This window comes from Apodemus sylvaticus, chromosome 2 (genome assembly GCF_947179515.1).
Source record: "Apodemus sylvaticus chromosome 2, mApoSyl1.1, whole genome shotgun sequence".
In the NCBI taxonomy this organism is placed as follows: domain Eukaryota; kingdom Metazoa; phylum Chordata; class Mammalia; order Rodentia; family Muridae; genus Apodemus; species Apodemus sylvaticus.
The window spans coordinates 158,755,429-158,781,808 of NC_067473.1; positions in this window are offsets into that span (position 1 = coordinate 158,755,429).

Consider the following 26,380-nt stretch of genomic DNA (forward strand, 5'->3'; position numbering starts at 1 on the left):
AACAGATGACTTAACTTTTAATGATGATCTATAAGAATTCCTAAAATTATATCGCTGATTATGAAGCTCTTTTTTAATAGGAATGCGATTGGGCCCTTTTCTGATAGTCAAAACTGCAATGAGAACTCTGTCAGTCTCCCAAGTGTCACAAGTTAATTGCTCTTAGATGGGAACCAGACTTTCTCCTACTCAGAGCACATGCCAAGAGGTTGTTAAACAATTAACCAGAGGTCATGAAAAGGGAACTAAAGATTTATCATAGGTGCTAGGACAGCAGATAAAATGTTGACTGGGTTTATCTTTACAAAAGTTCACTTACTTAGGGTTTTAAACCTTCAGTGAACCTGTGGAGCAGAGACAGGTGATAAATCTTTAACTAGATAATTACTTCTAATGGATATGCATGTAAACATTATCTGTTGCCTACTTCTATCTCAATTTATGATTTGATATTCTCTGTGAACTTGTGATGAATATCGTACCATGTTATCATGTGTTCTGAAAGATGTATAAGTACTGAAGACAAAGAAGAAAGGACTTTCTATCTCTTTTTTGCCTTTCCCCACTTTTAAGTAGGAATTTTTTATCCTTCCCCATGTAGAAGAACTTTTCCTTTTCCCCTCACATAGGATCTTCCTGCTTCCCCTTAGATAGCTTTTATAGGAAACTTTTTACAAGTTAATAATAAATGCTATAATAACTCTTTAAAAAAAAGATGTGTGAGATGGCCTCTACAGTTCCCCATACCTATTCTTAACTCCTGCTTTATCCACCACATCCTGCTCCTTTCCATACCCCTTGATGATCTACCTCTTATGACTACATTATTCACCTTTCTAAATGAGACTCAAGCATCTTCCCTTGTGTCTTCCTTCCATTTTAACTTCTTCAGGTCTATGAAATATTTTTAGATGAAAGATGAGGCCAGCACAATTTCCATTCTTAATTAAAAGAGAGAAGCAAGGATGAGTAAAAAGTGAACAAGGATTCAGTGTCTCAGTGTTTTACCTGGGCTGTGACATAGATGCCAGGTAATGATGCACACTATCATGTACACATGATGTGGGTGAGTAGTGCCCAAGAAATGTGTGGCAGTTGCCATGGAAACAGATACAGGATGGTCATTGTCACCTGATTCTGAGGCTAACTGTAAACGGCTTCTGTTGCCAACAAGTATAGCATGGTACCTGTATTTTATGGCTAATATCTACTTATAAGTGAATACACACTGTGCATGTCGTTTTGTGACTGGGTTACCTCATTAGGATGAAAGCTTCAAGTTTGATCCATTTCCTTGCAAAAATCTTGATGGCTTGGTGAATAATAGCTGATTACCATTCTGCTGTGTACATGTAGCACATTTTCTGTATTCATGCTTCAGTTGAGGGACATCTAAACTGTTTCCACTTTCTAGCTATTATGAATAAAGCCACTACAAACATAGTTAAGCCAGTATCTTTGTATGTTGGTGGAATACATTTTGGGTATATGGCCAGGAATGGTATAGTTGGGTCCTGTGGTAGAACTTTCCTCAGTTTTCTGAGTAACCACCAAATAATTTGTGAAGTGGTTATTCAACTTTGTACTCCCACCAACAATGAAGAAGTGTTCCCCTTGCTCCAAATCCTCACAATCATGTTGAATCTCCAGAGATTTTGAACTTAGCCATTTTGATGGGTGTGATTTTAAATCCTAAAGTTGGTTTTAATTTACATTTCCAGGATAATTAAGGAATTTGAGCATTGCATTAAGTGCCTCTAGACCATTTGAGATAACTCTGTGAAGAGGTCTCTGTTTAGCTCTCTGCCCCATTTTATATATTTGGTTATTTGGGTTACTGGTATCTATCTTCTTGAGGTCTTTGTAAATTTTGACATTAGCTCTCTGACAGGTGAAGATTTTGTGAAGACCCTTTCCTAGTCTATAGACTGGTCTTTTGTTTTACTCACAGAGTCTTTAGCCTTACAGAAGACTTGCAGTTTCAAGAGAACCCATTTATCAATTGGTGATATTTATTAGATATTTTTATTATTTACATTGCAAATGTTATTCCCTTTACTGGTTAACCCTCTGAAAACACCCTATCTCATCCCTCCTACCCCTGCTCACCAATCTAACCACTGTTACTATCCTGTCCTGCAACTCCCTTACACTGGGGCATTGAGCCTTTATAGGAACAATGGTCTCTCTTCCCACTGATGACCAGCAAGGCATCCTCTGCTACATATGCAGCTAGAGCCATGGGTCACTCTGTGTGTACTCTTTGATTGGTGGTATTGTCCCCTGGGAGCTGAGCACACACTGGTTGGTTCATATTGTTGTTCCCCCTATGGGGGCACAAGCTCCTTCAACTCCTGTGGCCTTTCTCTAGCTCCTACATTGGGGACATTGTGCTCAATCCAATGGTTGGTTGAGAGAATCCACCTGTGTATTTGTCAGGTACTGGAAAAGCCTCTCAGGAGACACCTATATCAAACTCTGGGCACCACACCAAGACTTATTGGCATCTAATATAGTGTCTGGGTTTGGGACTGTATATGAGATGGATCCCCAGGTGGGGCAGTCTTGAGATGATCTTTCCTTCTGTCTCTGCTCCATACTTTACGTCCCATGGGTATTTTGTTCATCCTTCTAAGAATGAAGAGCAAAGTATCCATACTTTGGTCTTCCTTCTTCTTGGGCTTCGTTTGGTCTGTGAATTGTTTCTTGGGAATTCAGATCTTCTAGGATAATGTCCACTTGTCAGAGAGTGAATACCATGTGTGTTCTTTTGTGATTGGGTTACCTCACTCAGAATGATATTTTCTAGTTCCATCCATTTCCCTAAAAATTTCATGAATTCATTGTTTTTAATAGATGAGTAGTATTCCATTGTGAATTCATTGTTTTTAATAGCTGAGTAGTATTCCATTGTGTAAATGTACCACATTTTCTGTATCCATTTCTCTGTTGAAGGACATCAGGGTTCTTTCCAACTTCTGGCTAGTATAAATAAGGCTGCTATGAACATAGAAAGTGGTAAAGAGCTTCGAACACATGGGCACAGGGGAAAATTTCCTGAAAAGTATACCAACAGCTTATGCTCTAAAATCAAGATAGGGCCTCAAAAAATTACCAAGTTTCTGTAAGGCAAATGACACTGTCAATATGGCAAAACAGCAACAAATTGGATAAAGATCTTTACCAACGCCACCTCCAATAGAGGCCTAATATCCAATATATATAAAGAATCCAAGAAGTTAAGCTCCAGAGGATGATATAACCTTATGAAAAATGGGGTAAGGAGGTTAACAAAGAATTCTCAACTGAGACATAAAGAATGGCTGAGAAGCACCTAATGAAATGTTTAACATCATTAGTCATCTTGGAATTGCAAATCAAAACAACCCTGAGATTCTACCTCACACCAATCAGAATGACTTCGATAAAAAAACTCAGGTGAAAGCAGTGCTGGTGAGGATGTGGAGAAAGAGGAACAATCTGTGACTGCTGGTGGGATTGCAAGCTTGGAAAACTGCTCTGGAAGTCAGTTTTGCTGTTCCCGGAAAATTGGACAGAGTACTACCAGAAGACCCAGTTCTACCACTCCTGGGCATGCACCCAGAAGATGCTCCAACATGTGGTAAGGACACATGTTCTACTATGTTCATAGCAGTCTTCTTTATAACAGTAAATTGATGATCTTAGAGCCACAGCCATTAGTGTTCTACTCAGAAAACTGTCTCCTGAATTAGTGCTTTAAGCGTATATATGTCTCTTCTTCTATGGGATTTGATGTATCCAGTTTTATTTGGATACCCTTAATTCACTTGGACTTGAGTTTTGGGAAGGGTGATAAACCTGAATCTATTTTCATTCCTCAACATGGAAACATCAAGTTAGAGCAGTATCATTTGTTAAAGATGCTTTTTTCCCCATTGTATTGTATTGGCTCTTTTATCAAAACTCACAAGTCCATATATGTGTGGGTTTATTTCTTGAACTTTGATTCAATTCTATTGATCAAGGTGTGGTTTTCTATACCAATATGATGCTATTTTGCCACTATTGTTCTGTAGTGGCAACTTGAGAGGACAGTTTGTAATTTCTCCTGAAATTCTTTTCTTGTTCAGGATTGCTTCAGATTTCCTGAGTTTTTGTTTTTTTCTTTCTTTCTTTCTCTCTATCTTTTTACTGTTTTTGCATAAGTACTTAAGAATTCATCCTTAATGGTCTATAAAAAATTGTATTGGAATTTTAATGGAGTTGTAATGAATCATTAGAATGCTTTGGTAAGTTGGTCATTTCAACTATGTTATCCTACCTATCAAGGTGCACAAGAGATCTTTCCGTATTCCGATGTCTTCTCTGATTTCTTTCTAAAGGGACTGGAAGTTCTTGTCATACATATCTTTCACTTGCTTGGGTAGAGTTACAGAAAATATGTTATTTTGGCTGTTACATATTGTTTTGTTTCTTTCTCAACCAATTTATCAATAGTATAAAAAAGACAAGCTATTTCTTAGAATTAACTTTGGTTCCAGCCACTTTGCTGGAACTGTTACTCTGTTTTCTCAGAAAATGTTTGAAGACCTCAATCAATTTGTCAACTGTATAAAAAAAATCAAAAGCCCAGATGCTTCTTGGAGTTAACTGTACTTCCAGCCAATTGGCTGTAGGTGCTCAACAGCTATATCTGAACACTCAGAGAATATTTGGAGATCTATTTTATACTATCATATCATGTGGAAATAGATACTTGACTTCTTTTAGAATTTGTATCCCCTTATTGAGTGTTTTATTACAGTTTATGTTGGATTTTTCCAATGAATTTTTATATAATTTAACAACAGACATAATTCTGTATCTCCTTTTGTAATTACTAGGCTTCTAGGTATTTTTCTTATGATATTTTCATTATATACTTTTTTTTTTAGATATTTAAAGCATTATTTAAAGCTTCTAAGCATTTTCTCACAATAAATACCTTCAATCCCAGCTCTTGGCAGGCAGAGGCAGGAAGGTATCTGTGAGTTTAAAACCAGCTTGGTCTACATAGTTAGTTCCAGTCTAGCCAAAGATACTCGTTATGTCAAAACATTGTTTGAAAAATGATTTTTCTCCTTTAAAAAACTACAATGATAAGCTTTCAAGCAAGCAGTCTCCACACTGGCATTGTTTGCTATGTAGCAGGGTATAAACTGAGAAAAAGCTATAAGAAAATGTGGGTTATTCCCAAATATCATACATTGTCTCATGTGCAGCTTTGCCTGTCCTAGAACCCACTCACTATGTAGACTAGGCTGGACACAAATTCATAAAGATCATGTATATCTACTTCCCACGTGATGGGGTAAAACATATACACTGCCATGCCTTGATATTTTTCTTGTTGATCTTAATTCATTTGTAATGTGTGTGCACATGCTGCGTGTGTTTGTGTGTGTGTATGTTTGTGTGTGTATATATGTATGTGTGTGCATGTGCTTGTGCCTGTGCATGTGCCTGTGCATTCATGTGTGCATGTGTGCATGCGTGCTTGCATGTGTGTGTTTGTGTGTGTGTGTGTGTGTGTGTGTGTGTGTTTTGCCTATCCATTGTCCAGTTCCCACAGAGGCAAAAAGGGTGTCAGATCCCCAGGAAGTGGAGTAAATGAACACAAGCACAAAAATCTCATAATCAAATAATTAGATCAATAATAGTTTTGATAAAATTCAACACTCCATCAAGGTAAAACATTTGAAGACATTCAAAAGAGAATTTATCAACAAAGTAAAGGCTAAGAATAATAAACTCAAAACTAATCATTTATACATCATACTTAATAGTAGGAACTTCAGGCAATTCTCATAAAATCAGGAATAAAAAAAGAGTGTCTGTCTTCCCCACTCCCAGTGCATATAGAACTTTATGCAAGACAAGAGAAAGCAATAGAAAGAATACAGACAAGTAAGTAGAAGCCAGCATGTTCTTACTTGCAGCTAGCATGCTTCTCTGAATGCCGGATCCTAAAACTCCACCCCATTTAGATTTTCTAAAAAGTTTAGAAAGTATCAAGATACAAACATCATGAAAATTGATATCACTTATAAGCAATAACAAATACACTAAAAAATACATCAGGAAATCATTCCTTAAAAATATATTCCTAAAAACACATTTCTTCCACTGAACCTAATCAAGAAAATGAAAGGCTTCAATAATAAGTACTGTAAAGCATTGAAAAAAAAGTGAAATGAAAGAAGGCATCATAATATGGAAAGACCTCTTATAGTCAAATATTGGAGCAAATACTATTGTAAAAAAATATTATTGTAGTAAAAGTAATCTACAGCTTCAGTGTAACCCAATACAAATTCCAGTGACATTCTTCACAACAACAGAACTAGCAACATTAAAATAAACGTATTATTAAAATATAGGAATTGGTATTGTATATAAAATAATATTTTGGAAATTGTAAGACAGAAATGGTAAAAGTAAAGTCAAATCTGGACAGGAAACCTAAAGGACTGATGAGAGGAGAAGGTAAGATGTGTTCAACATGGAGAATGTTCTTATAGGAACATGGTGTAAAATCACAAGGGATGGAATGGCATCCCTTTATTCCCTATATTCGTTGCTCACATTCCAAATGCTTTCCCCTTGCCAGGTTCCCCCCTCCCCATATGACCCAAAAGCCCTCTTCTCTCCACCCATTCTCTAATTACCCCCTCCCATTTCTCTGTCCTGGTACTCCCCTACAATGTTGGATCAAGCCTTTCCAGGACCAGGGCCCTCTCCTTCCTTCGTCATGGGAATCATTAGATAAGCTAATTGTGTCTTGAGTATTCAAAGCTTCTGGGGTAATTAATATCCACTTATCAGTGATTGCATTCCATGTGTATTCATTTGTGATTGAGTTACCTCACTTAGGATAGTTTCCAGTTCCAACCATTTGCCTACAAATTTCATGAATTCATAGTTTTTAATTGTTAAGTAGTATTCTATTGTGTAAATATACCATATTTTCTGTATCCATTCCTCCACTGAGGGACATCTGGGTTCTTTCCAGATTCAGGCTAGTATAAATAAGGCTGCTATGAACATAGTGGAGCATGTGTCCTTATTGCATGCCAGGGAATCCTCTGGGTATATGCCAAGGAGTGGTACAGCAGGTTCCTCTGGAAGTGTCATGCCCAGTTTTCTGAAGACCTGCCAGACTGATCTCCAGAGTGGTTGTATTATCTTGCAATTCCACCAGCAGAGGAGGAGTGTTCATCTTTCTCTGCATCCTCACCAACACCTGCTGTCTCCTGAGTTTGTAACCTTAGCCATTCTGACTGGTGTGAGATGAAATTTCAGGGTTGTTTTGATTTGCATTTCCCTAATGACTAATGATGTTGAACATTTCTTAAAGTGCTTCTCAGCCATCCAAATTTCTTTCAGTCAAATAAAATATAGAGTATAAATAAGAGACATTATGCATTGAATAATACTATATACTGTTATATCCTGTGAGGTAGCAGATAGAGAGAAAGGAAAAGAAAATGTTGAAGAATGAAGCCAGTGAACAGCCATGAAAAAAGAACACTGGTTGAGATGAGGAAGCCCAGAAAATCCTAGATGGAATGAATAAAGAAAACTATTTTTTATGTCATAAAATTAAAAGTTATCAGATAACTCCAATCAGGATATGAGCTTCCTACCAACTACTTGGAACTGCCCCGGTGCTGTGCTTGGCTTACAACACTATGGTGCATGGCTTCAATAGAGACACTTGCTCTGAGAAACAGGGATTTCTTTATAATCATGGAGTCCATCTGCCTGGCAGATTTTCAGAGATTATTAGGGAGTAAAACTCCATGAGTATACTTTTAACACAAGTATTTCTACATCCATCAAATAATATCTTTGGAACAAACTTTACTATACCTATATCAAAGAAGATTCCAATGGGATCTTCTCTGCTGTTTCTATGGCAAAGTAAAAGCAACACTGTTTAATACAACATAAATTTGTGTAAGTGAAATATAAGCAATAACTGAGACAGTTTAGACTTTAAATACCCTAAATGTGTTTTGATCTTAAGATGGTATTGTATCAAACATTACAGTGTGCAAACACACTCTTGATTTTAAAACTAAGTAAGACATAAATAAGCCTTGTTCCAAAATACAATGAAAACCACTTTGGCTAAGTAGCCTTTTCTGTGCAGGTTTTTGACCATGGTTGAGCAATAATTCCTCCCAATGTTGAAAGGTACAACTTCAGTTAGACCAGGGCTTTATCTGGCAATAATGTTTAAAACAAGTCCTTAGCTAGATAAAAGAAAATACCTGAAAGCTACATGGTCTAGGATATAAAATTCTATGATTCCCCATGTCCTGTTGATTCTCTGGCCTTATACCTCTTCTCAATGCCCACATTTACCATCAGATAGAGTATCTCCTTGATAGTAGATTCCAAATGTTGTAGATGATATCAGCATTCACTCTCTGAAGATAATGTGAAACTCCTGACTCTAGTAGAGAAAAGAACTTCAAATGGAGGCTATTTGCTCTCTCAGGAGATTCTATTCACTGATCTGTTATATATGTTGAGGGTAAACCTATCTGTGTTTCCCCTGTGACTCTTCCTAATCTTGCATCCATGTTGGAGCATAGAGAAGAGCACGAAACATCCCAAGACTGAAACTTACACGATAATTTGTCTTCTTTGTCAGGTCTTTCAGAACAGAGAAACAGCAACCAAGAAATTTCTTTACAGAACTCATGATTACATTGAAATTTACTTGTATTGAATATAAAGAGTCTGCCTGCGTATGACTAACAGAGAAGAATCACATTTTAAAACACCTGTTACATCTGTTTCCACAAAAATTATGTGCTCTCATTCTTAAACTTAATCTTTCCCAGTCCTGTTACATTGTTTATAAATGAAAAATAAAAACTGTGATTTATAGAAGCATCCAGTAGACACACATAAATTCACCTTGAGTAGGCAACTATCTGACTTTTGATTCCTGGGTTCATTGTGTCTAGTTGACTCCAAGGATTGAAGAGACAGGTGATTAAATTGCAGATGCCATTGTTTGGTGAAATGCATTGACTTCATACCACACTTCATACCACATATTCTTTTGAATATACTGACATAATTCATTTGACACAAATCACAATAAATCCCATTATTTTAAGGAAGTCATTTAAAGTACCTTTTTCTGGAATGGCCACCTGACCTCAGTAGGATCACATAGCATTTGGGAAGAAACATACATCCTAGTAAACCAGCCTGGAGGCAAGAATTGAAAAAATTTCCACAGCTACCATGGATTTGCCTGTGGAACTCAGGTAAGTAGGTATAAAAGAAATCCACACACTACAGAAAACCATCATGCTGAATGTGATTGATTTTGCCTCATTGAAGGTGTCAGGTAGCCTTCTAGCCAGAAAAGCAATAAGCAAGATGAGACAGGCCAGAAAGCTCCAGTACCCCAGAACACAATAGGAAACAAATGTGGACCCCCCCCCCCCCCCCCCGGTCACACAAGAGGATGATTTGTCCAAACTCTGAATGCATCTCAACATCAGGGAAGGGAGGATATGTTCCCAGCCCGACTTCACAGATGCACACTTGAATGATGGAACCCTAGCAGACTATAGCATTTGAGAGTTGGGTCACCATCCACAATGGTAAAGCGCTTCCTGGTTTGATGGCTTTGAAGGCCACAACCACAATGAAGGTCTTTGCCAAGATAGCAGAAAGAGCAACAGAAAGTACAACCCCCAAAATCATTTGTCTTAAGACACAAGTGACTGTTCTCAGTTGGCCAATGAATATCAATGAGCAAAAGAAACAGAGCATTAAAGAAACAAGGAGGACATGACTGATTTTTCTGTTATTTGCTCTGAAAATGGGTGTGTCCCGATAGCAGATAAATAATCCTAAAATCATTGCTAAAAAGGCAGATAAACGAATGGCCATCGAGAACAAAACATCTCCCAGAGTACCGTTTTTTTGTTTTGTTTTGTTTTTTTTTTTTGTTTTGTTTTGTTTGTTTTTTTTTAATTGGAGGGCATTTTCTGTGCTGAACCTGATTGGAAGCTAAATTATTTTTACACAATAGCCTTCCTGTTTTGATGCTTTGAAAGCTCAGTGTTCCTCCAACTGCTGATAATTGCTTCTTTTTTTTTATTTGATTTGCTAGTATTTTGTTTATATTTTCTTCATAGGAAGATATTACAGACCCTAACTGGTTCAAAACAGATTAGGAAAAATACTCAGTGAAAGAACATCTTATAAAAAACGACAGGAGGAGAATCTAAATATCAGGGCAGTTCTGTAGCTCTATGCCCATTAAGTATTTCTGAGAAGGCAAGTCTAAACCTAGGTGTCTTAATAGGCACACTTTCCCAGATATAAGAAAGCAATCTTCCAAAAAGTCTCCAGAGAATGGGTGGAAAGACTATCTTAAAAAACCTTTTTATTAATGAGTATGTGTTAGCTTGCATGAATTTATGTGCACTGAGTGCATGCAGTACATGCGGAAGCCCAAAGAGGGCAGCAGAACCTCCACAACTGGAGTTACAGCAGGTTGTGAGTCTCCATGTTCAGGCTAGGAACCTAAGGCAGGTCCTCTGGAAAAACAGAAGATTTTCTTAACCACTGAGCCACCTCCCCAGCCCCAACAGTGTCTTTTGATGGCTTCAGTATCATTTTAGTGATGTTAGACTGGTGCCATTAGCAGAACTGTAGATGGACATTGCTCTCTTCTGGAAGGATTTGTGAAGGGCTGCTACAATGTGTACATTGCAAGTTACAGACACAATGTTGCTCCCAACATCCTGCTCTCTACCTAGTGTCTGTAGCATCTGTAGTAAGGGCTCCTTTTTCTTTCTTTTTTTTTTCTTTTTTTTTTCTTTTTTTTATTTTTTATTTTTTTAATTTTTGTATTCGATATAATTTGTTTACATATCAAATGATTTCCCTTTTCTAGCCCCCCCACTCCCCGAAAGTCCCGTAAGCCCCCTTCTCTTCCCCTGTCCTTCCGCCCACCCCTTCCCACTTCCCCATTCTGGTTTTGCCGAATACTGTTTCACTGAGTCTTTCCAGAACCAGGGGCCACTCCTCCTTTCTTCTTGTACCTCATTTCATGTGTGGATTATGTTTTGGGTATTCCAGTTTTCTAGGTTAATATCCACTTATTAGTGAGTGCATACCATGATTCACCTTTTGAGTCTGGGTTACCTCACTTAGTATGATAGTCTCTAGCTCCATCCATTTGCCTAAGAATTTCATGAATTCATTGTTTCTAATGGCTGACTAGTACTCCATTGTGTAGATATACCACATTTTTTGCATCCACTCTTCTGTTGGGGGATACCTGGGTTCTTTCCAGCATCTGGCAATTATAAATAGGGCTGCTATTGGACCAGAACAGAAATACTTCCCGTCACATAATAATCAAAACACCAAATGTTGTAAACAAAGAAAGAATACTAAAGGCAGTAAGAGAAAAAGGCCAAGTAACATATAAAGGAAGACCTATCAGAATCACAGCAGACTTTTCACCTGAGACTATGAAGGCTAGAAGGTCCTGGGCAGATCTCATGCAGACTCTAAGAGAACACAAATGCCAACCAAAACTACTATATCCAGCAAAACTCTCAATCACCATAGATGGAGAAACTAAGATATTTCATGACAAAACCAAGTTTACCCAATATCTATCCACAAACCCAGCCCTAAAAAGGATAATAGGAGGACAACACCAATACAAGGAGGGAAACCTCACCCTGGAAAAAGCAAGATAGTAACCTTTCATCAAACCCAAAAGAAGTTTAGCATTCAAATTTAAAAAATAACGTCAAAAATGATAGGAAGTAACAAATCACTACTCCTTAATATCTCTTAACATCAATGGATTTAATGCCCCAATAAAAAGACACAGACTACCTGAATGGATACGTAAACAGGACCATACATTTTGCTGCTTACAGGAAACACACCTCAGGGTCAAAGACAAACACTACCTTAGAGTAAAAGGCTGGAAGACAATTTTACAAGCAAATGGTCTCAGGAAACAAGCTGGAGTAGCCATTTTAATATCAGATAAAATTGACTTTCAACCCAAAGTCATCAAAAGAGACCCTGAGGGACACTTCTTGCTGGTCAAAGGAAAAATACAAAAAGAAGAACGGTCAATCCTGAACATCTATGCCCCAAATGCAAGGGCACCCTCTTTCGTAAAAGAAACTTTATTAAAACTAAAAGCACACATTGCACCTAACACAATAATTGTGGGTGACTTCAACACTGCACTTTCCTCAATGGACCGATCAGGAAATCAAAAACTAAACAGGGACACAATGAAACTAATTGAAGCTTTGGACCAATTAGATTTAACTGATATATATAGAACATTCTATCCTAAAACAAAAGAATATACCTTTTTCTCAGCACCTCATGGTACCTTCTCCAAAATCGACCATATAATTGGTCACAAGACAGACCTCAACAAATATAAGAAGATAGAACTAATCCCATGCCTCCTATCTGATCACTATGGAGGAAAAGTGGTCTTCAATAGCAACAGAAACAACAGAAAACCCACATACACGTGGAAACTGAACAATACTCTACTCAATGATACCTTGGTCAAGGAAGAAATAAAGAAAGAAATTAAAGACTTTTTAGAACACAATGAAAATGAAAACACAACATACCCAAATCTATGGGACACAATGAAAGCAGTGCTAAGAGGAAAACTCATAGCCCTGAGTGCCTCCAAAAAGAAAATGGAGAGAGCATACATTACCAGCTTAATGACACACCTGAAAGCCCTAGAACAAAAAGAAGATATTTCGCCCAGGAGGAGTAGAAGGCAGGAAATCATCAAACTCAGGGCCGAAATCAATCAAGTAGAAACAAAGAGAACCATACAAAAAATCAACAAAACCAGGAGCTGGTTCTTTGAGAAAATCAACAAGATAGATAAACCCTTAGCCAGACTGACCAAAGGGCACAGAGAAAGTATCCAAATTAACAAACTTAGAAATGAAAAGGGAGATATAACAATGGAAACTGAGGAAATCCAAAAAATTATCAGCTCCTACTACAAGAGCCTGTACTCAGCACAACTGGAGAATCTGGAGGAAATGGACAATTTCCTTGACAGATACCAAATAACAAAATTAAATCAGGACCAACTAGACCATCTAAACAGTCCCATAATGCTTAAAGAAATAGAAGGACTCATAGAAAGTCTTCCAACCAAAAAAAGCACAGGACCAGATTGCTTCAGTGCAGAATTCTACCAGACCTTCAAAGAAGAGTTAACACCAATACTCTTCAAACTATTCCACAAAATAGAAACAGAAGGAACACTACCCAATTCCTTCTACGAAGCCACAATTACGCTGATACCAAAGCCACAAAAAGATCCAACAAAGAAAGAGAACTTCAGACCAATTTCCCTTATGAACATCGATGCAAAAATACTCAATAAAATTCTTGCCCACCGAATCCAAGAACACATCAAAACGATCATCCACCATGATCAAGTAGGCTTTATCCCGGAAATGCAGGGTTGGTTCAATATACGGAAATCCATCAATACAATCCACTACATAAACAAACTCAAAGAACAAAACCACATGGTCATTTCATTGGATGCTGAAAAAGCATTTGACAAAATTCAGCATCCTTTCATGCTTAAAGTCTTAGAGAGAACAGGAATTCAAGGCCGATACCTAAACATAGTAAAAGCAATATACAGCAAACGAGTAGCCAGCATCAAACTAAATGGAGAGAAACTTGAAGCAATCCCACTGAAATCAGGGACCAGACAAGGCTGCCCCCTTTCTCCTTATCTTTTCAATATTGTACTTGAGGTACTAGCTCGGGCAATTCGACAACATAAGGAGGTCAAAGGGATACAAATTGGAAAGGAAGAAGTCAAACTATCATTATTTGCAGACGACATGATCGTCTACCTAAGTGACCCAAAGAACACCACTAGAGAGCTCCTACAGCTGATAAATAACTTCAGCAAAGTGGCAGGTTATAAAATCAACTCAAGCACATCAGTGGCCTTCTTATACTCAAAGGATAAGCAGGCTGAGAAAGAAATTAGGGAAATGACCCCCTTCACAATAGCCACAAACAGTATAAATTATCTTGGGGTGACTCTTACCAAATATGTGAAAGATCAGTATGACAAGAACTTCAAGACTCTGAAGAAGGAAATGGAAGAAGACCTCAAAAAATGGGAAAACCTCCCATGCTCATGGATCGGTAGAATCAATATAGTTAAAATGGCCATTTTGGCTAAAGCACTGTACAGATTCAATGCAATACCCACCAAAATCCCAACTCTATTCTTCACATAGTTAGAAAGAGCAATTATCAAATTCATCTGGAACAACAAAAAACCCAGGATAGCTAAAACTATTCTCAGCAACAAAAGAAAATCTGGGGGAATCAGTATCCCTGACCTCAAGCAATACTACAGAGCAATAGTGTTAAAAACTGCATGGTATTGGTACAGTGACAGGCAGGAGGATCAATGGAACAGGATTGAAGATCCAGAAATGAACCCACACACCTATGGCCACTTGATCCTCGACAAAGAGGCTGAAAACATCCAATGGAAAAAAGATAGCCATTTCAACAAATGGTGCTGGTTCAACTGGAGGTCAGCATGCAGAAGAATGCGAATTGATCCATCCTTTTCTCCTTGTACTAAGCTCAAATCCAAATGGATCAAGGACCTCCACATAAAGCCAGACACTCTGAAGCTAATAGGAAAGAAACTGGGGAAGACCCTTGAGGACATCGGTACAGGGAGAAAGTTTCTGAACAGAACACCAATAGCGTATGCTCTAAGAGCAAGAATTGACAAATGGGACCTCATAAAATTACAAAGTTTCTGTAAGGCAAAGGACACCATCAAGAGGACAAATCGGCAACCAACAAATTGGGAAAAGATCTTCACCAATCCTACATCAGAGGGCTAATATCCAATATATATAAAAAACTCAAGAAGTTAGACTCCAGAAATCAGAACAACCCTATTAAAAAATGGGGTACAGAGTTAAACAAAGAATTCTCACCTGAAGAACTTTGAATGGTGGAGAAGCATCTTAAAAAATGCTCAACTTCATTAGTCATTAGGGAAATGCAAATCAAAACAACCCTAAGATTTCATCTTACACCAGTCAGAATGGCTAAGATTAAAAATTCAGGAGACAGCAGGTGTTGGAGAGGGTGTGGAGAAAGAGGAACACTCCTCCAGAGTACCTTAATGGAATAAAAATACCATAACTTTAGGGAGACATTGATTCCTCTGCTTATTTGGATACTGATCTTGAGGACACTTGAAGGATTGAACCATATCTGAAAATGAGGCAGATTGTTTTATTACATTCAACCCATAAATCTCCAGATATTCCTGTGAGACCTGTGTCTTACACAGAGAAATTGGTGGCTTCTCAAAAAAATGTCAGTGGACATATTCACTGAACCATGATATTGAAAAACAATAAATGACTATGTTATCTTTCTTCTTAGAGAAAAGTACACATACACTGTACTCATATTCAGAAAGAGAGTAGAGTTGAACAATATGGGAGACTGAGAAGTCGGGAAAGGTTCTTGAGGGGAAATAAGACAATATGAAAATTATATTTGATTACTTATGAAAGAAAGATGAAGTTGACTTTGAAGATTTTGCTATTTTTCTTTTTGTTCTATTTGTTTATTAAATATTATTTTTACTTGAGAACATCTTATATGCATATTATGTATTTTAATTAAATCAACCACCAATTTCTTCCCCCTGCAACTCTTTCTCTCTGTCCCTCCAACAAGTTTTTCTCCCATCCTTATTTCTGTTTTGTTTTGTTTTTCCCACTGAGTTAACTTCATGTTATCTGTATGCATATCAAGATAAGGCCATCAACCATAACATGGGCAGGACTACATATATGAAACAAACAAACAAACCTCATGCTTTATCTCCAGAACCCATCAACTGCCAATAGCTTAAAGCTAGAATTGAGAGTTTATGATTCTTTCTCCCAGCCAAGGTGGTATTTTGTCAGGCTTGATCTGGCTTGATCTAGTACATGCTTCTGTGAGTTTATGTGCTCCAGGACCTTGTCATTTCTGACAAATAATGTTTCCCTATAGATCTCTTCTCTGTGGCTCTTATGACCTTTCTACCTTCTCTATCATGGCACTCTAATCCCTGAGTGCTATTGGTTGCTGTTATGGAAGGTACCAGGAGACATCTAGGAGAAGCTAAGAACTAGCAGGTGACCTTCAGAGATGTTTTCACTCTGGACTGTAAAGTCAACATGGATTTAGCCTTCTAGGCAAGGCTGAAGGAATTACATAAGAGGAAAGGTGTCTGCTATTAATATGTTCTTCCTCTTATTATGCATACACACAACCACAGACACACAGTCACATACTCATACATACCCACAAACATACAGAGATATACAAACATAGACAGAAACACACAATCACACAAACACACATCACTCACAGGTCTGCGCATCGCTCACAGCCCCACACATCACTCGTAGCCATGTATATCACTCACCACCATAAACAACAGTCACAGCCCTACACATCTCTCATAGACCTGCACATCATTCATCCCCTGGAATCACCCACTACTTGGTTATTCTGTGGCCTCATACTGGCTTACCATACCAGGGAATGCATAATGAGAGCTCCCACAAGAATCAAAGTATTTCCAAAGAAACTCTTAAATCATACAGTAAATACTTATTTAATCATAAACAAATACTTATGGAGTCCCTGGGTCCCAGCGTCTCAGTATCTCAGGGTTCCAGGAAAGCATTAGTATATCTGACATCAATGTCACTCTGATACATTCTTTTCAGCAGTTGCTCTCACTTGACAAGTCTGTATTTTGTCTCAGCTCTCTCTACGTTTTATGACCTTAGCAATTTATATGGTTTCTCGGAATTCTAATGTACATGTAGAAAATATTGCTTATATTAATATTAATTGGAAGTGTGACATTAGGTCATGCTCTGTAATGCATGCATAGTTTAGGGTATAGATGGCACACTAACTGTTTACAATATACAAAGAGTGCTAACCTTACTCAATAATACTGCAATAGTTGTAATAGAACCAGTAGTGAAAACCAGGGAATCAAAGAAAAGAAACTTAAACTCAAAGCAGATGTGCAGAAAACAAAGCTGGACCAGACAGAGGAGAACACTCCTGTGGTCATAGTCACCCAGGAGGCTCAGCCTGAAGGATTGCTGGATCCCAGGAGTTTGAGATGATTACACACAGCATAGCAAATAAAACAAACAGATAAACATCAGTAACAAAAATGACTGTTGAGATCAAACATATTTGTTTTTTTTTTTTTTTTGCTTTGTTTTGCAAGATGGGGTTTCTCTTTTCACCCCTGGCTGTCTTGGAACTCACTTTGTGGATCAGGATTGCTTTGAACTCAGATATGAACATACTGAGAGTTAGCATTAAGAACTTTGCCACCTCCACCCAACAGTAACTTGTTTTAAAGTATTGAGAATGAGTTACATAAATTCAACTGGATCTTCAGGGGGTTCTGTTATCATGCCTATCTAGTGGTGTATCATTTTCTTATTCAGAACCATTTCTAGAAATTTCCAAATTCAGAACCATTTTATAAATACCTGTTTTATTTGTAATCTCTCCAGCTGGACATGGGACAAAATCATAACAATAGAATGTATTCCAATCGACTTGTGTTTTGTTAAATCCAAGTAGACAATTTTGGTGGCAAACAGAAAAAGCAGCCAATACAGGAGACATGAAAGAAGCAAAGGCAGTCAGATCATGACATTCAGGATTATCAACCAGATGGTAAAATTCAGCAGGACATCTGTGGACTGTAACAATAAAGAAGTATCATGCTTTTAGAGAGTGTGAAGCGAAAGTGTCTGTTTTTCCCTTTCCCTAATTCTCTTTTTGAACTCTTGCTTAATTTTTTCATTGTTTGATTGATATTCTTGCTTTTATTTATTTCCTTTTATTTATTTGATATATTTTGATCATGTCCTTCCCTTCTCCCATGTATGGCCAGGTCCTCTCCCTCTCTCAACCTGCCCAAATTTGAGTTCTTTCAAAAAAAAAAAAAAAGACTGAAATCCAAAAAACTCAACTAAGCTTCAAAATCATGAAAATAAAATACAACAGCACAAAAAGCAAAAAAAGCAAAACAAAACTGTAACCAAATAAAAGTATGTGTGTATTGTGGACTCCCTTCTTGTGCTGCCCAACTACTCCTGGATATGAGACCTGTATTGGGGTGCTTGATATAACCAGTGTTTTGCATTAGATAAAACTTATCAGGTCTCTTGAAGACCATATTGTTCCACATTACTCCATATCATCTCTTTTTATCACATCACAGAGATGTTCATGATGACCACTTCAAACAATAAGGATATGAGTGTGCATATAGTTTTACATTCAAATCCAGAAATATCTGTCACAGGATATTTAATCACACTGTGAACCCTGAGATTGTGTTATTTACTGAAAAATCTGTTTCCAGTTGTGGTATGGCTCAATTATATATCTTTAATCCCAACTAAAGTAGGTAGAGTTAGTTTGTAGAGTAAAGCACCCATGACTGAAAGCAACTTCTAATTGAGGGGCAGGCAAAATGACAAATCAGACAAAGATTTGACAAAATTGAGTCAGAGATAGGAAACACCCAAGTCTCATTAGAATAGACAGGAGGGAGAAGAAATTTGCTAGGGTGCTAGCTTCTACAATCAGGAACTATGGTGGGACAAAGTGACAGATGAAGGACAAGGGATGAAAGCCTATGGGCATTAAAACTCTCTTATTGTCCGGGGGCCCAGAAACTGATGGCTTCTGGCTATTTAGTTCTCTCTATTCTGGTGGTAGATGCTGATGACTTTTGGCAATTAACTTGGTTTTGCTTATCCAAGGCCAAAAGCTGATGACTTCTTGCAATTGACTCCTGCTGCAGCAGGAGGTGATTAAGAAAAGAAACTTAGTTACTTGGGCTCATTAGACATTGACTCAGGGACCTGTTGCTAGCCAGGCAAGAGGCTCAAATTTGGATAACTCTTCCCTATCCAGAAAGAAAGGAGAGAGAGAGAGAGAGAGAGAGAGAGAGAGAGAGAGAGAGAGAGAGAGAGAGAGAGAGAAGTGAGGAAGGGCAAGGGAGGGATGGAAGGAAGGAAGGAAGAAAAGAAGGATGGTATGAAAAGGAAAGAAAATGAGGGAAGGAATATGAAAGAAAAGCTTCAGGTCTCCACCTCTGGATCGGGAGCAGCCTGGGCCAGGTGCCCCATCCCCAAGCAGTGGAGAGGGAGGCCGGCCACAGGGAGGCTGCTTGCTTGGGTGAGTCTGTCTGACCCAGCAGAGCAGAGGATCCATCTGGAGACCTCTGTCTGGAGCCTTCTGGTCACCACCTCTAGATCAGAAGCAGCCTGGGGCCATGTGCCCTGTCCCCAAGAAGTGCAGAGGGCCAGCAATGCATCTGGAGGCCTGCTGCAGGGAGGCATCTTCCAAGGGTGAGTCCTGCATTGACAACAAGACCAACTAACACCAGTGAGATCTAGATGGCAAAAGGCAAATGTAGGAATGTTACTTACAGAAATCAAGGCAATATGGTAGCATCTGAACCCAATTCTCTGTTAATAGCAAGTCCTGGATACCCCACCACATCAGAAAAGCAAGATTTGGATGTAAAATCACTGGTCATGATGCTGTTACAGATCAAATGAAGGACATAAATAAATCTCTTAAAGAAATTTAGGAGAAAATAGATCAAAAGTTAGAAGTCCTTACAAGGGAAACACAAAAATCATTGAAAGAAATTCAGGAGAATAGAGAAGCCAATAAGGAGGAAATGCAAAAATCACTTAAAGAAATACAGGAGAACTTTGGTCAACAGGCTGAGGTCATGAAAGAGGAAACACAAAAATGCTGAAAGAATTACAGGAAAACACAAACAAGCAAGTAAAGGAGCTGAGCAAAACCATCCAGGATTGAAAAACAGAAGTAGAAACAAATAAATCTCAAAGGGAGACAATGTTGGAGATAGAAAACCTCGGGAAGAAATTAGGGGCCATAGGTGCAAATATCAACAACAGAATACAAGACATAGAAGAAACAATCTCAGATGCTGAAGATACCATAGAAACCATGGACTCAACAGTTAAAGAAAATGAAAAATGCAAAAAGCTGGTAACCCCAAACATCCAGGAAATCCAGAAACAATGAGAAGACTACACCTACGGAAATAATCACATGCTTCCTGTCTTAGGCAGGGTTTCTATTCCTGAACAAACATCATGACCAAGAAGCAAGTTGGGGAGGAAAGGGTTTATTGAGCTTACACTTCCAAGTTGCAGTTCATCACTAAAGGAAGTCAGAACTGGAACTTAAGCAGGTCAGGAAGCAGGAGCTCATGCAGAGGCTATAGAGGGATGTTCCTTACTGGCTTGCTTACCCTGGCTTGCTCAGCCTGCTCTCTTATAGAACCCAAGAACACCAGCCCAAAGGTAGTACCACCCACAAGGGGCCCTCCCCACTTGATCACTAATTGAGAAAATGCCCCACAGATGGATATCATGGAGGCACAACTAAAGCTCATTTCTCTGTGATAACTCCAGCCTGTATCAAGTTGACACACAAAACTAGCCAGTACACTTCCTATCAGATCACTATGGAGTAAAAGTGGTCTTCAATAGACACACAAAAAAAAAAAACAGAAGGCCCACATGCACATGGAAACTGAACAACACTCTACTCAATGATACCTTGGTCAAGGAAGAAATAAACAAATCAAAGATTTTTCAGAATTTGATGAAAATGAAGACATAACATACCCAAATCAATGGGACACAATGAAAGGAGTGCTGAGAGGAAAACTCACAGGCCTGAGTGCCTCCAAAAAGAAAATGGAGAGAGCATACACTAGCAGCTTAATGACACGCCTGAAAGCCTTGGAGCGAAAATAAGCAAATTCACCCAGGAGGAGTAGAAGTCAGGAAATCATCAAACTCAGGGCTAAAATCAAGTAGAAACTAAGAGAACCATACAAAGAATCAACAAAACCAGGAGTTGGTTCTTTGAGCAAATCAACAAGATAGATAAACCCTTAGTAAGACTAACCAAAGGGCACAGAGACAGTATCAAGATTAACAAAATTAGAAATGAAAAGGGAGATATACCAACAGAAACTGAAGAAATTCAAAAAATTATCAGATCTTACTACTAAAGCCTATACTCAACACAACTGTAGAATCTGGAGGAAATGGACAATTTCCTAGACAGATACCAAACACCAAAATTAAATCAGGATCAAATAGATCATCTAAACAGTCCCATAACCCCTAAAGAAATAGAAGGGGTCATAGAAAGTCTCCCAACCAAAAAAAGCATGGAACCAGATTACTTCAGTACAGAATTCTATGAGATCTGCAAAGAAGACCTAACACCAATACTCTTCAAACTTTTCCACAAAATAGAAGCAGAAGGAACACTACCCAACTCGTTCTACAAAGCCACAATTACACTGATACCAAAACCACACAAAGATCCAACAAAGAGAAATTTAGGCCAATTTTGCTTATGAATACCGATGCAAAAATACTCAATAAAATTCTTGCCAACTGAATCCAAGAACACATCAAAACGATCATCCACCATGATCAAGTGGGCTTCATCACAGTGATGCAGGAATGGTTCAATATACAGAAATCCATCAATGCAAATCACTAAATAAACAAACTCAAAGAAAAAAATGATCATTTCATTAGATGCTAAAAAAGCATTTGACAAAATTCAGCATCCTCTCATGCTAAAAGTCTTGGAAAGAACAGGAATTCAAGGCCCATACCTAAACATAATTAAAGCAATATACATCAAACCAGTAGCCAAAATCAAACTTCATTGAGAGAAACTTGAAGCAATCCCACTAAAATCAGGGACTAGACAAGACTGCCCTCTCTCACAATATCTTTTCAATATAGTACTTGAAGTTCTAGCTAGAGCAATTAGACAACATAAGGAGATCAAAGGGATACAAATTGGAAAGGAAGAAGTAAAATTAATACTATTTGCAGATGACATAATAGTATTCTTAAGTGACCAAAGAAACTCCACCAGAGAACTCCTAGAGCTGATACACAACTTCAGCTAGTGGCAGGTTATAAAATCAACTCAAGCAAATCAGTTGCCTTCCTATACTCAAAGGATAAGCAGGCTGAGAAAGAAGTTAGAGAAATGACACCCTTCACAATAGCCACAAACAATATAAGGTATCTTGGTGTGACTCTAACCAAACAAGTGAAAGATCTTTACAGCAAGAACTTCTGGTCTCTGAAGAAGGAAATCAATGAAGACCTCAGAAAACAGAAAAATCTGCTATGCTCGTGGATTGGCAGGATTAATATAGTTAAAATGGCCATCTTGCCAAAAGCAATATACAGATTCAATGGAATCCCCGTCAAAATCCCAACTCAGTTCTTCAGAGAGTTAGAAAAAGCAATTCTCAAATTTATCTGGAATAAGAAAAAACCCAGGATAGCTAAAACTATTCTCAACAGGAAAGAACTTCTGGGGTTATTAGTATCCCAGACCTCAAGCAATACTACAGAGCAATAGTGTTAAAAACTGCATGGTATTGGCACATGGACAGGCAAGTGGACCAATGGAATAGATTGAAGACACAGAAATGAATCTACACACCTGTGGCCATTTGATCTTTGAAAAAAGGAGCTGAAAACATCCAGTGGAAAAAAGATAGTCTTTTCAACAAATGGGGCTGGCTCAACTGGAGGTCAGCATGCAGGAGAATGTGAATTGATCCATTCTTATCTCCTTGTCCTAAGCTCAACTCCAAGTGGATCAAGGACCTCCACATAAACCAGACACATTGAAACTAATAGAAAAGAAACTGGGGAAAACCCTTGAGGACATAGGCACTGGGGAAAATTTCCTGAATAGAACACCAATTGCATATGCTCTTAGATCAAGAATTGACAAATGGGATCTCATAAAATTACAAAGTTTCTGAAAGGCAAAAGACACTGTCAAAAGGACAAAATGGTAACCAACAAATTGGGAAAGGATCTTCACCAACCCTGCATCTGATAGAGGTCTAATATCCAATGTATACAAAGAACTCAAGAAATTAGACCCCAGGGGACCAAATAACTCTTTTAAAAATGGGGTACAGACCTAAACAACGAATTTTCACATGAAGAAACGTGGATAGTCCTGAGAAGCACCTTAAAAATGCTCAACATCATTAGCCATTAGGGAAATGCAGATCAAAACAACCCTGAGATTTTACCTCACACCAGTCAGAATGGCTAAGCTTAAAAACTCAGGAGAGAGCAGATGTTGGCGAAGATGTGAAGAAAGAGGAAAACTCCTTCACTGCTGGTGGTATTCTAAGATGGTACAACCACTCTGGAAATCAGTCTGGTGGTTCCTAAGAAAACTGGACATGATACTTCTGGAGGACCCTGCTATACCTCTCCTGGGCTTATACCTAGAGGATTCCCCAGCATGCAATAAGAACACATGCTCCACTATGTTTGTAGCAGCCTTATTTATAATAGCCAGAAGCTGGAAAGAACCCAGGTATCCCTCAATGGAGGAATGGATACAGAAAATGTGGTATATATACCCAATGGATTACTATACAGCAATTAAAAGCAATGAATTCATGAATTTTTTAGGCAAATGGATGGAACTTGAAAATATCATCCTAAGCGAGGTAACACAATTACAAAAGAATACACATGGAATGCAATTATTGATAAGTGGATATTAATTAGCCCTGAAGCTCTGAACACTGAAGATACAATTAGCATATCAAATGATTCCCATGAAGAAGGAAGAAGAGGGCCCTAATCCTGGAAAGGCTTGATCCAGCATTGTAAGGGAGTACCTGGACAGAGAAAAGGGAGGGGGAAAGATAAGAGAATGGATGGAGAGAAGAGGTCATATGGGACATATGGGGGGGGGGGGGGACTGGGAAAGGGGAAAGCTTTTAGAATGTAAACAAAGAATATAGAAAATAAAACAAATTACAAAAAAGAAAAAAAGAAAATGAAAGGAAAAGGAAGAAGGAATAAAGGATGGATGGAAGGAAGAAAAGAAAAGAAAGGAAAAGAAAAGGAAAGGAAAGAAAAGGAAAGGAAAGGAAAGGAAAGGAAAGGAAAGGAAAGGAAAGGAAAGGAAAGGAAAGGAAAGGAAAGGAAAGGAAAGGAAAGGAAAGGAAAGGAAAGAAAAAAGTTAAAGTAAGGGGCTCACACAGACAAACACACATTGGGAGAAGCAGAAAGAGGCTACTCCAAGCCTTTATTTTGCTTTCACTTTTTTTGTTACCTTTTTAGTTACAAAAACCTATGTAAAAATACCCCATACATAAAATTTTAAAAAAAGGACGAATTACAGCAGAAAGGGTATTATAAATTCAAAGCAGTGTTTCATTGTGTCAGTTCATTATAAGTTCAAAGCACAGTTTCATATGGCCTTGCTTTTCCAACGTGAACACCTGTGGGATATTTCTTGGATCTATCATTGAATAAATTTTTCTCATTAATCATTAATATTTTTCTAGTCCTTTTTTTTCTAGCACAATTAGTCCATGAAACATGAAGGTATTCATTGCTCTATTTGCAACTTTTATTTTATAGGACCCTTGAGAATACTTGTATCAATTTAGGAGCTCTTTAAAATCATGATCAGCAATTAGAAAATCATCAATTCATCAAAACAGCCTAATTACATGAAAGTACATCTTCATATTGATTCTGAAGGAAATGTATCCAATAGAATGTGTAAATACATAGTAAATCATTGAGCTACATAATACTGTGAGGAAAGAGGAGCAATATCTAAGCCAACAACTCTGGAGACTTTGCCTCTCAAAATGTACCCATTACAACCACTGAAAACTGGGTTATCTCCAGAAATTTTACCGACTTGTCATAGCATTTCCTAGATTGCTTCTGTTAGAAACATGAAGGAATAGTGCATGAGGGTTGGGGGAGGGGCAATGAGTTTTACTTGCACAACTTGTACAGAGACAGGTTGTAAAGAGTACAAGCTAGACACAGGTAATGACAGACCAGGAGAACTTCAGAAGGATCTGAAAGATTAGAATATATTGCCAAACTTAGTATGAAGCAAAGCAAAGCAAATTCAGTCAGAAACTGAGAGAAGTCTGATTGAAACAGCTTGAAGAAGACATTGAGCCAGAATACCTGAGTTGAACCAGCCAGCCAGAACTCAGAAGGAGGTAGAGATGGGGATCTTCTTCAACATTAAGTCTCAAAGGCTATAAATGTTCTAGAACTAGAATAGACTGTAGGAGTCTGCAAGCATCCTTAAATAGAATTAGGATAGTAGATGGAGGCAGTAAGCCTCAGAGATGACAATTAACTTCATAAATGTCAAAATTGTATTTAGAAATCCTTATTTGGAGAGACTGGTTTTATCCATATGTCTTTATTTTATTTATTTTCTGAAGGCAGTTACTTCCACTAAATCCTTGACCACTATGATCCATCCAAATAGCTGTCCAAGATGTTGTTTCTTTTTTCTTTTTTCTTTCTAGGTAAACCATGGGTGTATCTGATCATTACAAGCATGAAACAATCTGAAGACTTAATCCAAAATGAATAAGTAATTCTTACAGTGATTCATAGGCAGAAAGTTCTGGTATTCAGCATTAGAAAGGACAAAATAAAGGCACTCTCAGCCTGATGGCACTCAGCATTCCCTTAACCTTGTTCTCTGAGGAATTCCACTCTGAACACAGCACACAGTGGTGTGTGTAGCTTGGCTGGGCAAGGCCGTTCTGGAGACTCAACTCCATATTCCTATGGCCATCAGTCTCATATGGCATGCCCCACACACTAGCGTTCTGTATGGAATCTGCCTCCACAGACACCTGGCTACAGCCAGGATTGCCCTGCCCCTTGGTTACCAAGTAACCAGTCAGGTAACCCAGCTTACTCTAAATGGATACTTCCAGCCCCTCCTGGCTCCTTTTATCCTGCTTCCTTCTCTGTCTCTCTGACTCTCTCTCTCTCTCTCTCTCTCTCTCTCTCTCTCTCTCTCTCTCTCTCTCTCTCTCTCTCTCTCTCCTCTCTCCTCTCTCTCTCTCCCTCTTTCTCTCTCTCCCTCTCTCTTGAATCTATCTCTCATATTCTCTTTCCCGTGGTCATGGCCATCCCTTATCTCTCTATCTTCTCTTTCTCCTTTTCTCATTTTATTCTTTTAATAATAAAACATAAAACTATGAGCTGTCTCTTTTATTAAACCTACCACATAAAAAAGGAGCAAGCCACAGCATTTCCAGCCACCATAGGATAGGATC